The sequence below is a fragment of the Gracilinanus agilis genome, chromosome 2, assembly GCF_016433145.1.
Source record: "Gracilinanus agilis isolate LMUSP501 chromosome 2, AgileGrace, whole genome shotgun sequence".
Classification (NCBI taxonomy): domain Eukaryota; kingdom Metazoa; phylum Chordata; class Mammalia; order Didelphimorphia; family Didelphidae; genus Gracilinanus; species Gracilinanus agilis.
Genome location: NC_058131.1, coordinates 538,587,804 through 538,600,323, shown reverse-complemented (window position 1 = coordinate 538,600,323; position 12,520 = coordinate 538,587,804). Strand labels below are relative to the sequence as shown.

At 35.5% G+C, this 12,520-nt stretch overlaps 1 protein-coding gene across 1 annotated transcript in view; it reads right to left on the bottom strand.

The window, feature by feature from the left end:
- Positions 1 to 12,520, bottom strand: part of RYR3 (ryanodine receptor 3) — a 570,927-nt gene that overhangs the window by 120,526 nt on the left and 437,881 nt on the right. The gene's annotated exons all lie outside the window — the stretch shown is intronic.

Genomic DNA, 12,520 nt, shown 5'->3' with positions numbered 1-12,520 from the left:
AGAGAGAGGAGGAGAGAATGGACATGGCTTAGGTAAAAGATGTTAACAAGACTGAAACTATTTGGGCTGAATTGCAAAACAAATAATGAGCCCCAGATTGATATATTTCACAGAATAAGAAAGCATTCTGACTTCTCACAATACTTTGTTAGACCTTAAGGTCTTTTATATTTGTCTGCTTTTGCAGAGCCACAAAGGTTATGAATTCCCAATTTTACTCAACATGCTTTATGCCTCTTATAATTCCACACTTCGGATGTCAAACATGGCTCAACTGGATAAACTGAGCATGGGGCTGAAGAGTTTTTCTTTCACACAGCCCACCTCCCACCCCCATTTCGGAATAGTCACTGAGACTATATAGTCTTTCCCCAAAATTTCTTCTTGCCAAAGAGATGAGAGAATATTACTTAGAACACATCCTTATTGGCTGAGCAGGACATTGTGAGGGGCTGACCATTGCTGACCAATAAATGAAACAGGGCCATTTGTTTCCCATCAGTTGATAATATCATCTAAGTGATTCACTGTCATCCATTCACAAATGGATCATGTACTTCTCATGTGTCAAAAATATGTTGAGTCCTCAGGGGACAATATTCCTTCAAATCAGCAAATCATTTGGACTCATTCTTAGGCTAAGATACAGAGATGAGACAAAAATATAGAAAAACTAGATATAAAATTGGGAAATAGGTATGGCTTTCACTCACTGAACAGCAGCAACCTGTTTTTGTTTCCCTCTGACAAGATAGCTTGGAAAGAAAGGGATTATTATATCTTTAAAGCATGTGACCTGAATCCTTATGAACTAAGAGCTATAATGAAGATAAACTGGAAAATATCTTGTCAAGCATAGAAGCACCCACCTACAATCCCTCCTGCTGGGGAGGCTAAGGCGGGTGGATTGCTTGAACTTAGGAGTTCTGAGCTTCTGGGGTAATACTAATAATACTATTATATCTAACATTTATAGAGTGCTCTAAAGTTTGCAAAAAACTTCAGGAGATAGGTGCTAAGACAATTCTTACTCCACAACAATAAAGATAGATGGAATTGGGGGAAATATTTTATTCTGTGGGATCTTTCCTCCCTGTTTTAAGTTTCACTTGATAGTAATGATCAAAGGATTGCCAAACATGTTTATTATCATTATCCTTCAAGAAATTTAACTCATTTTTGGTATATGTATGGGAGACACCTCCCTGGAAGAGAGCCTTTTTTAAATGGCTATGAGTCAAAATGCTTTTTACTATAAACAATAAGCACGTTGGGATCTTGTATCCTCTGCATCTTTCAGTCAATTTAATCAGTTTCATGATGATAAAGATGCTGTCTACTGGGCAATGTTAGTGCTCCCAGCAGAGGATACTCTCGAAGCATGTGTGGATTATTCTCATAAAACGTTTATCCACATCAGAAAGTAGGTATATATGTTGGAACCTAATGAGGTTCTCCTGATCATGCTTTTTTGGGGGTGGGTGTGGAGAGGTATTATTAAGGTCTAAGATTTTCTCTTATTGTTGGACTCATCCCCTTCTCTTCAGATACTTTGTGAATCAATTCCTTAAAGCCTTCACCTCCAGAACTGACCTAAATATACTTTTCTCTATTTTGTTCCCTTTAATGCCATTTCTACCTCATGCTAAAAGTACTTCTGGAACTGTGATATTATAGCTCAACTATGATCACTACATTCTTAATTGTCAGAAGAATTTGTTATAAAAATCTCTGTAATCAGGAAAATGTTATACTCAGTAATAGCAATAATGTAAGATGATCAACTGTGAATAACTTAATTATCAACAATGCAAGAATCTAAGACAATTCCAAAAGACTCAGAACCAAAAAGAACTATCCACCATCATAGAAGGAACTGATGGATTCTGGATACAGACTGTAGCATATTGTTTTTCACTTTATTTCCTTTGTTTTTTTCTTGTATAAATGATGTGTTTTCTATCACAACTTGATGAACATGGAAATTTGCATTGTGCAATACCACATGTATAAACTATATCATATTACCTACTATCTCAGGGAGAGGGGAGGAGAAGAAGGGAGAACATGAATCACGAAATGTCAGAAAATGATTAAAAATTGTATTGACATGTAAAAAATGATAATGAAAAATCTCTGTAGAGCTTTGCCACTTTTTTTCTGTTTGTTTTTCTTGCATTTCCCCCCAGTAATATTTTAATGTCTCTTTTTCTCTAGTTACATGAAGAGACACTTTTAAATATGTTTCTTGACAATTTGAGATCCAAAATTTCTCTCTTCCTATCTCCTCCCTTTTCCCCAGGATGGCAAGTAATCTGTTATAGATTATACATGTGCTGTCATGCAGTACATAGTTCTATATTTATCATGTTATGAAAGAAGACACACATTACACATACCAAAAAACTCACAAAGGAAATAAAGTGAAAATGGTATGTTTTGATCTGTATTCAGACTTATCAGTTCCTTTTGTTTTTACAGATAGATAGTATTTTTTATCATGAGTCTCTTAGAGTTGTCTAGGATCCTTGCATTGCTGGTAATAGTTAAGTTGATCACTATATGATGTAGCTGTTATTGTGTATAATGTTCTAGTTCTGCTCACTTCATTTTACATTAATTCATATCAATCTTTCCAGGTTTTTCCAAAATTGTCTTACTTATCATTTCTTATAGCACAATAATATTCCATTATTATAATATTCCATTATCCTATATTATTATCCTTGTTCATCCATTCTCCAGTTAATGAACATTCTCTCAATTTCCAATTCTTTACCATCACAGAATAAGCTGCTATAACTATTATTGTACAAATAGGTTCTTTCCTCCTTTCTTTGATTTCTTTGGGATAGTAGTAATGGGATTTCTGGGTTAAAGAGTACACACAGTTTTAGAGTCTTCTGGTGTGGTTCCAAATTAGTCTCCAGTGTGGTTGGATCAGTTTATAACTTCACCACCAGTATATTGGTATCCTAATTTTCCCACATGATCTTCAACATTTATCATTTTACTTTTTTGTCATGGTAGCCAATGGTGATAGGTGTGAGTTTGTATCTCAGAATTCCTTTAATTTTCATTTCTCTAATTAATAGTGATTTGGATCATTCTAAAATATGAGTATAGAAGTTTTAATTTCTTCATCTGAGAACTACTTGTTCATATCCTTTGGCAATTTATTAATGGGGAATAACTCATATTTTTATAAATGTCTCAGTTCTCAATATATTAGAGAAACGAGGCCTTTGTTGGATATACTTGCTATAAATTCCATCCACCCCCAGGTTGTTGTTTCTCTTCTAATTTTGGTTATGCTGGTTTGTTTGTGTAAAAACTTTTTAGTTAGATGGAATAAAAATTATTCATTTTTCTATTTCTTAATGCTCTCTGCTATTTGGTCATAAATTCTTCCTTTATCCATAAGTCTGAGAAGTAGATTATTCTATGTTCCCCTAATTTGCTTATGGTATCATCCTTTATTTCTAAATCATGTATACATTTTCATTTTATCTTGGCATATGGTGTGAGATTTTGGTCTCTGCCTAGCTTCTGCCAAACTATTTTCCAGTTTTTTCAGTATTTTTTGTCAAATGGCGAGTTCTCCCAAAAGATTGTATATTTGTTTACTATGGTCATATATATTACTGTGTGTTATATACATAATCTATTCCATTGATCCACTAATCTATTTCTTAGCCAGTTCCAGATTATTTTCATGATTACTACTTTATAATATGGTTTAATATCTGTTATGGATAAGCAATTTTCCTCTATATTTTAAAAATTAATTCTAGCCCTGTGAAATTTTTTGGTACTTTGATTGGTATGGTACTGAATAGGAAAATTAATTTAGGTAGAATTGTCCTTTTTATTATATTGGTTTAGCCTAATCATAAGCTTATTTATTAATAAAAATGTTTTTTATATTTGTTGCTAAATAATTAGGCAAAATAACTCCTAATAATTGCTTTAATTTCCTCTTCATTGGTTGTGAATTTACCCTTTTTATTTTTGATATTGGTAATTTGGTTTTCTAAAAAAACACACAAACAAACAGTTTAATCAATAGTTTCTCTCTCCTCCTCCCAGGTCCTTGCCTTTTATTAGTTCAATGGTTTTCTTGCTTTCAATTTTATTCATCTACTTTGATTTTCAGGATTTTCAATTTGGTATTTAGTTGGAAATTTAAAATTTATTTTTCTAGTTTTTTTTTGTTGTTGTTGTTACATGCCTAATTCATTGACTTGTTCTTTCTTTGTTTTATTGATGTATATGTATATTCATGTAGATATATAAATTTTCCCGTACTCACTGCTTTGGCTGTATCCCATAAATATTTGTATTTGACCCCTTGATATCATTCTCTTTAAAGAAATTTTTGATTGTTCTTTGACCCATTCATTCTTTAGGATAAGATTATTTAGTTTCCAATTAATTTTTAGTTTTTCTGCTGCCTTTTGCTGAATGTAATTTCTTTTGCATTATGGTCTGAAAGAGATCTATTTATTATTTATGCTTCTCTGTATTTGGTTGGGAGGCTTTTCATGTTTTATATGATGAATTTTTGTGAAAATGTCATCTACTGCCAAAAAAAAGGAGTGGGGGGGGGAGTATATTCCTTTCTATTTCTATTCAATTTTCTCCAGAGAGCTATCATATCTAACTTTTTTAATATTCTGTTCACCTCCTTAGCTTCTTTCTTGTTTATTTTTGGTTAGCCTTATCTAGTTCTGAGAGGGGAAGGTTGAGGTCTCCCACTAGTATAGTTTATTGTATTTTCCTTCTATAATTCACATAACTTCTTTAGGAATTTGGATGCTATGATATTTGATACATATATTTTTAGTATAGGTTTTCTATAGTACCTTTTATTAAGACATAATTTCCTCCCTTGTCTTTTAATTAGATCAATTTTTATTTTTGTTTTATCTGATATCATGATTACTACCCATTTTTAAAACTTATGTTGAAGCATACTGATTCTGCTCAAGCCCCTTACCTCTACTTTATGTATCCCTGATTTAAATGTGTTTCTTTTGGAGAGTGGGATTCTGGTTCTTAATCTACTCTGCTATCTTCTTCCATTTTATGAGTGAGTTATGATTACTGTTTCCCTTTAATTTTTCCTGTTTATCCTTTCCTAGTTTTCCTTTTAGATTTTCCTGGTTCACAGATATTTTGCTTCTAAGCACTGCCTCCCCTCAATTCACCCCCCTTCTTGTCCGTACCTCCTGCTTTTATCCCCACCCCTTAACCTCCTACCCCCTATAGCAGTGATGGGCAAACTATAGCCTGCAGATATGGCCCCCTGGAATGTTCTATCCAGCCTGGAGACATTATTCCTAATCTGATGAATACAATGAGTAGGATACAATACAATGAAACTTCAAAAGAGTTGCTTTAGAAACAGACTGACAGATGAGCATTTCCTTTCCTTTGGCCCCCTCTTTAAAAAGTTTGCCCATGTTGTGGATAAAAAGGTGGGGTACACTAAAGTTTGGGGTGATCTGCTTCCCTTGCTGAGTGACGGAGGGGTAAAGGTGATTGAGGTAATAGAATAGGAATGGAAGGGAAGGCTAAGTCTAGGGAGGAATGGGCAAGGCGGTATTTGGATGGTAAGGGTACAGGTGAGGTATTCAGGAGAGGCAGCTGACACAGACTAGACATTCAGGCTAGAAACAGAGGACACTGAGGGGAAATAAGCTGAACCCTTCCAGGCAGGAAAGGTACTTTTACAGACACAAGGAATAGGGCCAGTCAGAAGTGGTTGGAATCTGACTTGAGGGCTTTCTTGTCAGTTTCTCAAGTCCTCAAAGGAGGAACCACAAGGCTCCTCCCTGTCAGTGAAATTGAAGGGATTCAGGAGGAAGTGTTGGGCAACTACTTCTTCCCAAGATGGATGCCTCCAGTTTCCCTCAAGAAATAAAAGAGAATTATTTCTCCCCTTCACCTTTGCCTAGTTTCTTCAACATAAATATTCTCCAGAGGGTCTAATAAAGTAACCAAGGGTTTATTAATGTTTCAGGGTGGTCTGGAAGGAGAGAGGGGATTGAGGTTTCTGACAACTGCTAGGGAGAAACTCAAGATGGGGGAGGGTCTCAGGAATGGGTTAGACTGAGAGAGAACCTGCTCTCTCAGCTGAGGAAGATTTGGCTGCTTTTAAGGTAGAGGGTATACTAATGGGATAGTTTGAATTCAAGGATGTCCTATTTGCCTATTGGGGAAAACTAAACCCACAAAGTCTTTCACTGAGAACCCAAAAGCCACCCTGCCTCCAAGAGCCCCAGGAAAACAGGCAGGGAAAACAGGGAAGTAATATGGAGAAGGTCAGGGAGAGGTCCAGAGAAACTAGCTAGGTACAAATTGTCTAAAGACAAACACAGGCCAAAGCAAACCGAAAGCCGAAATATAGCTCTGGTTGATCCTTCCACTCTGTTCAAGCGACAGGGACCAATTGAACTTTCTCTTAGAATTCTCAGGCTTCCAACTGCCAGAAATTTTCAGTTGGCCCCCTGCAAGAGCAAAAACCCCTCTTCCAACTTTTACATTACACCCATCGCTGCCCTATAGAGTAAAATAGATTTCTATAACCAAATGAATGTGGGTATTTTTTCCCTCTTTGAACCAGTTCTTATGAGAGTAAGGTTAAGACATTGTCCACCACTCCTCCACCCTATTGCCCCCTCCACTGTATTAAGTCTTACATACCTCTTTATGTGAGATAATTACTCTCATTTATTTCTTTTTCTCTTCTCCCAATGTGTTCTTTTTTCTCCCTATTTATTTTTTGGATATCATCCCAACATCTTCCATTTACTTCTTGCCCTCTTTCTATGTATTCTCCTTCTCACTACCCTAATAGTGATGAAGTTCTTAAGTATCTCAAGTACTTTAAGTACCTTAAGTATCATAAATATCTAAATATCACATTTTCCTGTAGACTTAAAATCAGTTTAACCTCATCGAATCCCTTGTTTTCTCTTTTCTTTTACCATTTTATGTTTCTCTTGAATATTGTATTTGATCATCAAATTTTCTCTTCAGCTCTGGTATTTATATCAGGAATGCATTAAAGTCCTTTATGTCATTAAATATCTATTTCCCCCTTGGAAGAGTATGCTCAGATCAGCTGGGTAGGTGATTCTTGGTTGTAATCTCATATCCTTTGCATTGCAGAATATCATGACTTTCAAGTACTCCAATGATTCTTAGGGTCAGTTATTTTTCCAGTGAGATATTTCAGATTTTCTTGAAATTTTTTCATTCTTTTGATTTTTTTTGTTTGTTTCCTGATGTCTCATGGAATCATTAGTTTCCTTCACCTGATACTAATGTTTAGGTAATTATTAATTTATTGAGCATTTGTACTTTTTTCCCATCTAATTCTATTTTTTAAAAAAAGATAAAAAAATAGAAAAATAAAAAAATAGATAAAATAAAAAATACTTTCTTTAGTGGATTTTTTGGGGCTTCTTTTCTATTTGGCCACTTCTAGTTATTAGGGAATTATTTTCTTTAGTGAATCCTTCCCTCAAGCTATTGACTCTCATTTCCTTTTCACAATTTTTTTATGCTCATCTTATTATTTGATTTTTAACTCCTTTTTGAGGCTTCTAAGAGTTCTTTTTTGAGTCTGATATCCTTTCATACTTTCCAGTGAGGCTTCCCATGTTTCTTTTTTGCATTGTTGTCTGCTTCAGAGTTTGTACTTTGATCTTCATTGTCACTAAAGTAGCTTCCCAGGGCTAGGATTTTTCTTTGTCTTTTGCTAATTTTTCTAGTCTTTTTTTTTTTTTTCATGAACATGCCTAGATAGTTTAACTCTATTCTTAGGGTGGAGGGAGTACTGTCCTGAGCTTGTATTGTGGCCTACTGCAGTTTTGTGGGAAAGCCTGGCTGCCTGCAGGTCCTGCAATATATACTTTGAAAGGGTGACCTGTCTGGCTCATTGTGGAGAGGTCTGCAACTGCCTTGTTTAAATGGTACTGGTGCTGAACCAAGCTGATTCCACTTCCCTAACTGTTGGCTCCCATAGGTGCCAAGTGCTTGTTGGATTGATCTGGATTCTGTTCCCACTACTGTTGGTTCACCTGGGTACAGTGTGTACTGGAGTTCTCTTTCCTCTTACCCAAGTGAGAGGGGTCTTTCCTACCATCATTCTACATTGTCTTGGGTTAGAACACTATTTCACCCTGTCTTTTTTTGGTTTTGCCATTCTAAAGTTGTTTTGTGGTGTTTTTTGGTGGTTGTTTTGGAGGTAGGTTTGAGTTTACTTGGAACATTCCTTCTCTACTCTGCATTTTAGCTCCCACAAGAGGAAGTGTCTCTTTCATTTTCATCCTTTGATGATGACATTATATATATATTATACATATATATATATATCTTACCAAACTTTCTTCCGACATGTTTGAACTCTGCTAGTTTTCCACTTGATGACATGATACTGTGTATAATCTTTTTTCCCTTATAATCTTAATTTTTCTTCTCAATAATATTTTTCAGATGGTAAGTTTGCCTTCTAAACCTGTGATGCCTTTGGTTATTAGATCTCTCTGCTCTGGCATATAAAATGAATTATTTACAGATTCTAAAGTGTTTTTAGATCATTTTATTCTCTTTATCAGAGTAATTGACTTATATTAAATATCAATATGAGATTATTACAATGTGAAAATACATTTTGCTTTTAAGATCATAATTAAAATAAAAATTAGTTCTGGAAACAGAATCTTACATCAATACCACAATTTGTGGTTAAGCAAAAGCAAAAATAAAGACATACAAAAAAATAGGAAGGAAGGATGAGTTTTTAAAATCAAAGTGCTCAATTGATATACTGATTTTGAGGGTAATGGGCTTTGGAATTTCTGACATTCATTACTGACAACATCCTGAGGCTAACTACCTTTAACAGGAATTTTCTAGAGGACACAAAAGGTGATGCTAATTAGCTGCCAGTGTAAGGGAAATAAATATTGTACCTTTGGCCTATTTATTGAAAGTTTTATTTTTTTTATAAAAGCCCAGATATCTGACAATTAGTGTTTCTGACCTTAAGATGCCAATCTGAATGAACTCTGCTCCTTTAAATACTTTGGACCCATAGGCAAAAGAGGATGACTTTTTTGGGGGGGCAAGGGAGGGTGGGATGTGTGTGTGTGTGTGTGTGTAAATGTCTAGACTATATATAATCTTCAGTTATATTGTCTCTTTCTTCATTAGATGTAATCATAGGTGTTGGCCAGATTAGGAATCACAGCCCTGAATTAGGAATTAACTCTAGAAACAGTTCCAATTCAGTCATTAGGTTGAAGTAGTTTATTAATAGATTTATAAATTTTTCCACTACAGAGAGTTAATTTTCTCCTTTTTTTCCTTAATAACTCACATATAGTACCTAGGGCAGCATTTTATCCATTGTGGGTACTTGATCAATGTAGACTAATGGAAGAAATTTAAATTTCTGCTTCAGTCATTTCTTGCCTTGACAAGTGGCATCTTCTCTTCATTGCTTTCTCAACTTCCAAACCTCTAGTCTTTAAAAAATAGCTGTGTAGAAATGTCCCTGACTATTGCTCTAATTCTGTCACTTCTTTTCTCTGTCATGATTGCCTTTGTCTTTCAGCCTAGGTTTACATTTCTTGCACTGATATTCTATTTTTATTAATTTGCTCTTGTACCCCACTTTTTAGCTTTTCTCAATCCCATGCATTTCTCCTTGCACTCTTCCCCTTTGTGCTGAAACAGATGGGAAAAACTAAAAGACAAACCTTTCTTTTCCTTAACCTATTTTCCTATTTGATCCCCATTTTAGCCATTTTAAAAGTTAAGAAACAAATACCCAAATAATTAACATCATAGTTCAAATACAAAGATTCTCTCAAAAATATATGACTAGAGGGGACAGCTGAGTAGCTCAATGGATTGAGAGCTAGGCCTAGAGATGATAGGTCCTAGGTTCAAATCTGGTCTCAGATACTTCCAGCTGTGTGACCCTGGGCAAGTCACTTAACACCCATTGCCTAGCCCTTACCACTCTTCTACGGTGGAACCAATACACAGTATGATTCCAAGACAGAAGGTAAGGGTTTTAAATAGAAACACAAAACATAAACAGTTTCAATTCCCTGGAAGCTCACATTCTAAAGTGTGGGGGGGAGGGGGGGAAGAGGAGGGAAAGAAGAGCATTTATACATAAGTAGTATATTACACAAAATAAAGAGAAACTGCTGGGATTGGGGAAGATGACACTTCAACTTTGAAGGCAACAAGGGCAATACAATTCAGAAGTGAGGACAAATAATCTTCTGGGTATGAGAGAGAGTCTGTATAATGGTATGGAAGTAGGAGAAGGAATATCATATAGGGGAATATCAAGTATGTCAGCTTGGCTAGAACTTAGATTGTGTGAGGAGTAATTACATGAAACCAATCAACGTGATGCTATGTTGTAAATGTCAAAAAAAGGAGTTTGTATTTTATCTTAGTGTTAATAGGGAGCTACTGAAGTTTCTTGAGTAGGAGAGTATCATGGATCTTTTCTTCAGGAATATAACTTTTGTAGCTATATGAGAGGAAAGGCTTGAGGCAAGGAAATGTAGGCAAAGAAATGTAATAATCCAATAAAATGATAAAAGGAGAGGGGGAGAGATAGTAGAGATGTTATAGAAGTAGCATTAGCAGAATTGGAGGAATGATTAGCTCTAGAGGGCAAGGTGAATGCAGAGTCAAGGATGACTCTGAGGTTATAAACCTGGAAGAGTATAAAGATGGTGTTGTATTAAATGGAAACTGGGAAATTAGGAAGGTAGCTGGGCTTCAGGGAGAAAATAATGAGTTCTGTTTTGGACAGGTTGAACTTGATAGAACACACACACACATAATACACATAAATGCATGTGGGAGGCCAATAAGATAAGAGAAACAGAGTCTCAAATAGATAAAAATCTGAGACTCCTTTTTACTTTATGATCCATACCTTTTCTTATTGGAAAAACATTATAGCCTTTTTGAAAAGCTTTAAGTTCCTAGCAAATCAGCAGTTACAGAGTTAACAATTTCTCTCCTTGATAATTAAGAAGCCTGAATTCCAAAAAATATTACTTAGTCACATTACTTAGAACCGGACAAAGCTAGACAAGACTTTATCTGACCAGATGCAATCCTTAAATCAAGAGTACAGGACTCAATTTATTTAGGATATCTATGAAACATATTACTGCTCCCTGAATTAACCTCCTGCTAATTGGCAGCTGCAATTTGGCCTTTGACCCTGGACCTATCTTTCTACCTTTAAGACTCTAATGGGTTTTTGTATAATTTGTAACCCCTTCACAACTATAATTCTTTCTCTGTGCTCTTTGTGTAAAATCAGTATATATTAAACTCGATGACAAGTTGGAGCAGTTATGAACTAACCGATAGCCTGACTGCTCTCAATGCTCTTTCTCTATACTATTTCAATCCGACACCACTAAACGTCACTCAGTATCTCTGGAAATATAGAGCTGGTTCTCTATAAATGCATGTGTGTATATATATATGCATATATGTAGAATGTCTTCTGTATAGAAATGCAAAGTGAATCTGTTAGGACCAGTAGGTACATTCCCCAAGAGAGAATACACAGAGAAAAGATAAAAGGGCCCTGTACATCCATGCTTAGGGGATGGAACAAAGTGATGAAGCAAAGAATTACATAGGGCAACTAAAGTGGTACCATGAAATCCCAAGGCAAAAAAAATCCAGGAGAAAGGGGATGGTCAGCAGGATTAAATACTGTCAGACATGTCAAGAAGGATGAAATTGAAACAATCATTGAACATGGCAAATAAAAATATCTAGTTCTTTTGGAAAGAGCAATTTCAATAGAATGATAAGGTCCGAAGTTAGACTGCAAATGGTTGAGAAGTTAGTGGAATATGAAAAAATGGAGGCAATAGTACAAATAGCTTTTTATAGGAGTTCAACTGTAAAAGTGATAAGAGAAATATAGTGATAAAATGAGGGTTTGAAGGTATGGTAGGGTCAGGTAAAAGTTGCTTAAGAACGGAGGACACTTGGGAATTTTTGGAGGTGATGAGTAAAGAGTCAGTATGTAAAAGATTAAAAATTAGAAAGGGAAAGGGAATGATCAAGGGCAAGAGAGGTTATGGGCAAGTTGCCAGGGAAGATGAGAGAGAAAGGGCATGAGAACACAAGTTGAAGGGTTGGCCTTGGAGAAGGGTACCTCTTTGTTAGAGACTAGAGGAAAACAAGAAAGAAAGGAAGCTGATTGTAAGCAAAGATGAGGAATATAGAATTGGCAAGAAGAGGGACACCAAGATCTCAGAAGAATCACAACTGTAGGTGATCCAAAGATTATCCTTTAGGCCAGTGATTCCCAAAGTGGGTGCTACCACCCCCTGGTGGGTGCTGCAGTGATCCAGGGGAGTGGTGATGGCCACAGGTGCATTTATCTTTCCTATTAATTGCTATTAAAATTTAAAAAAAATTAATTTCCAGGGGGCTAAGTAAT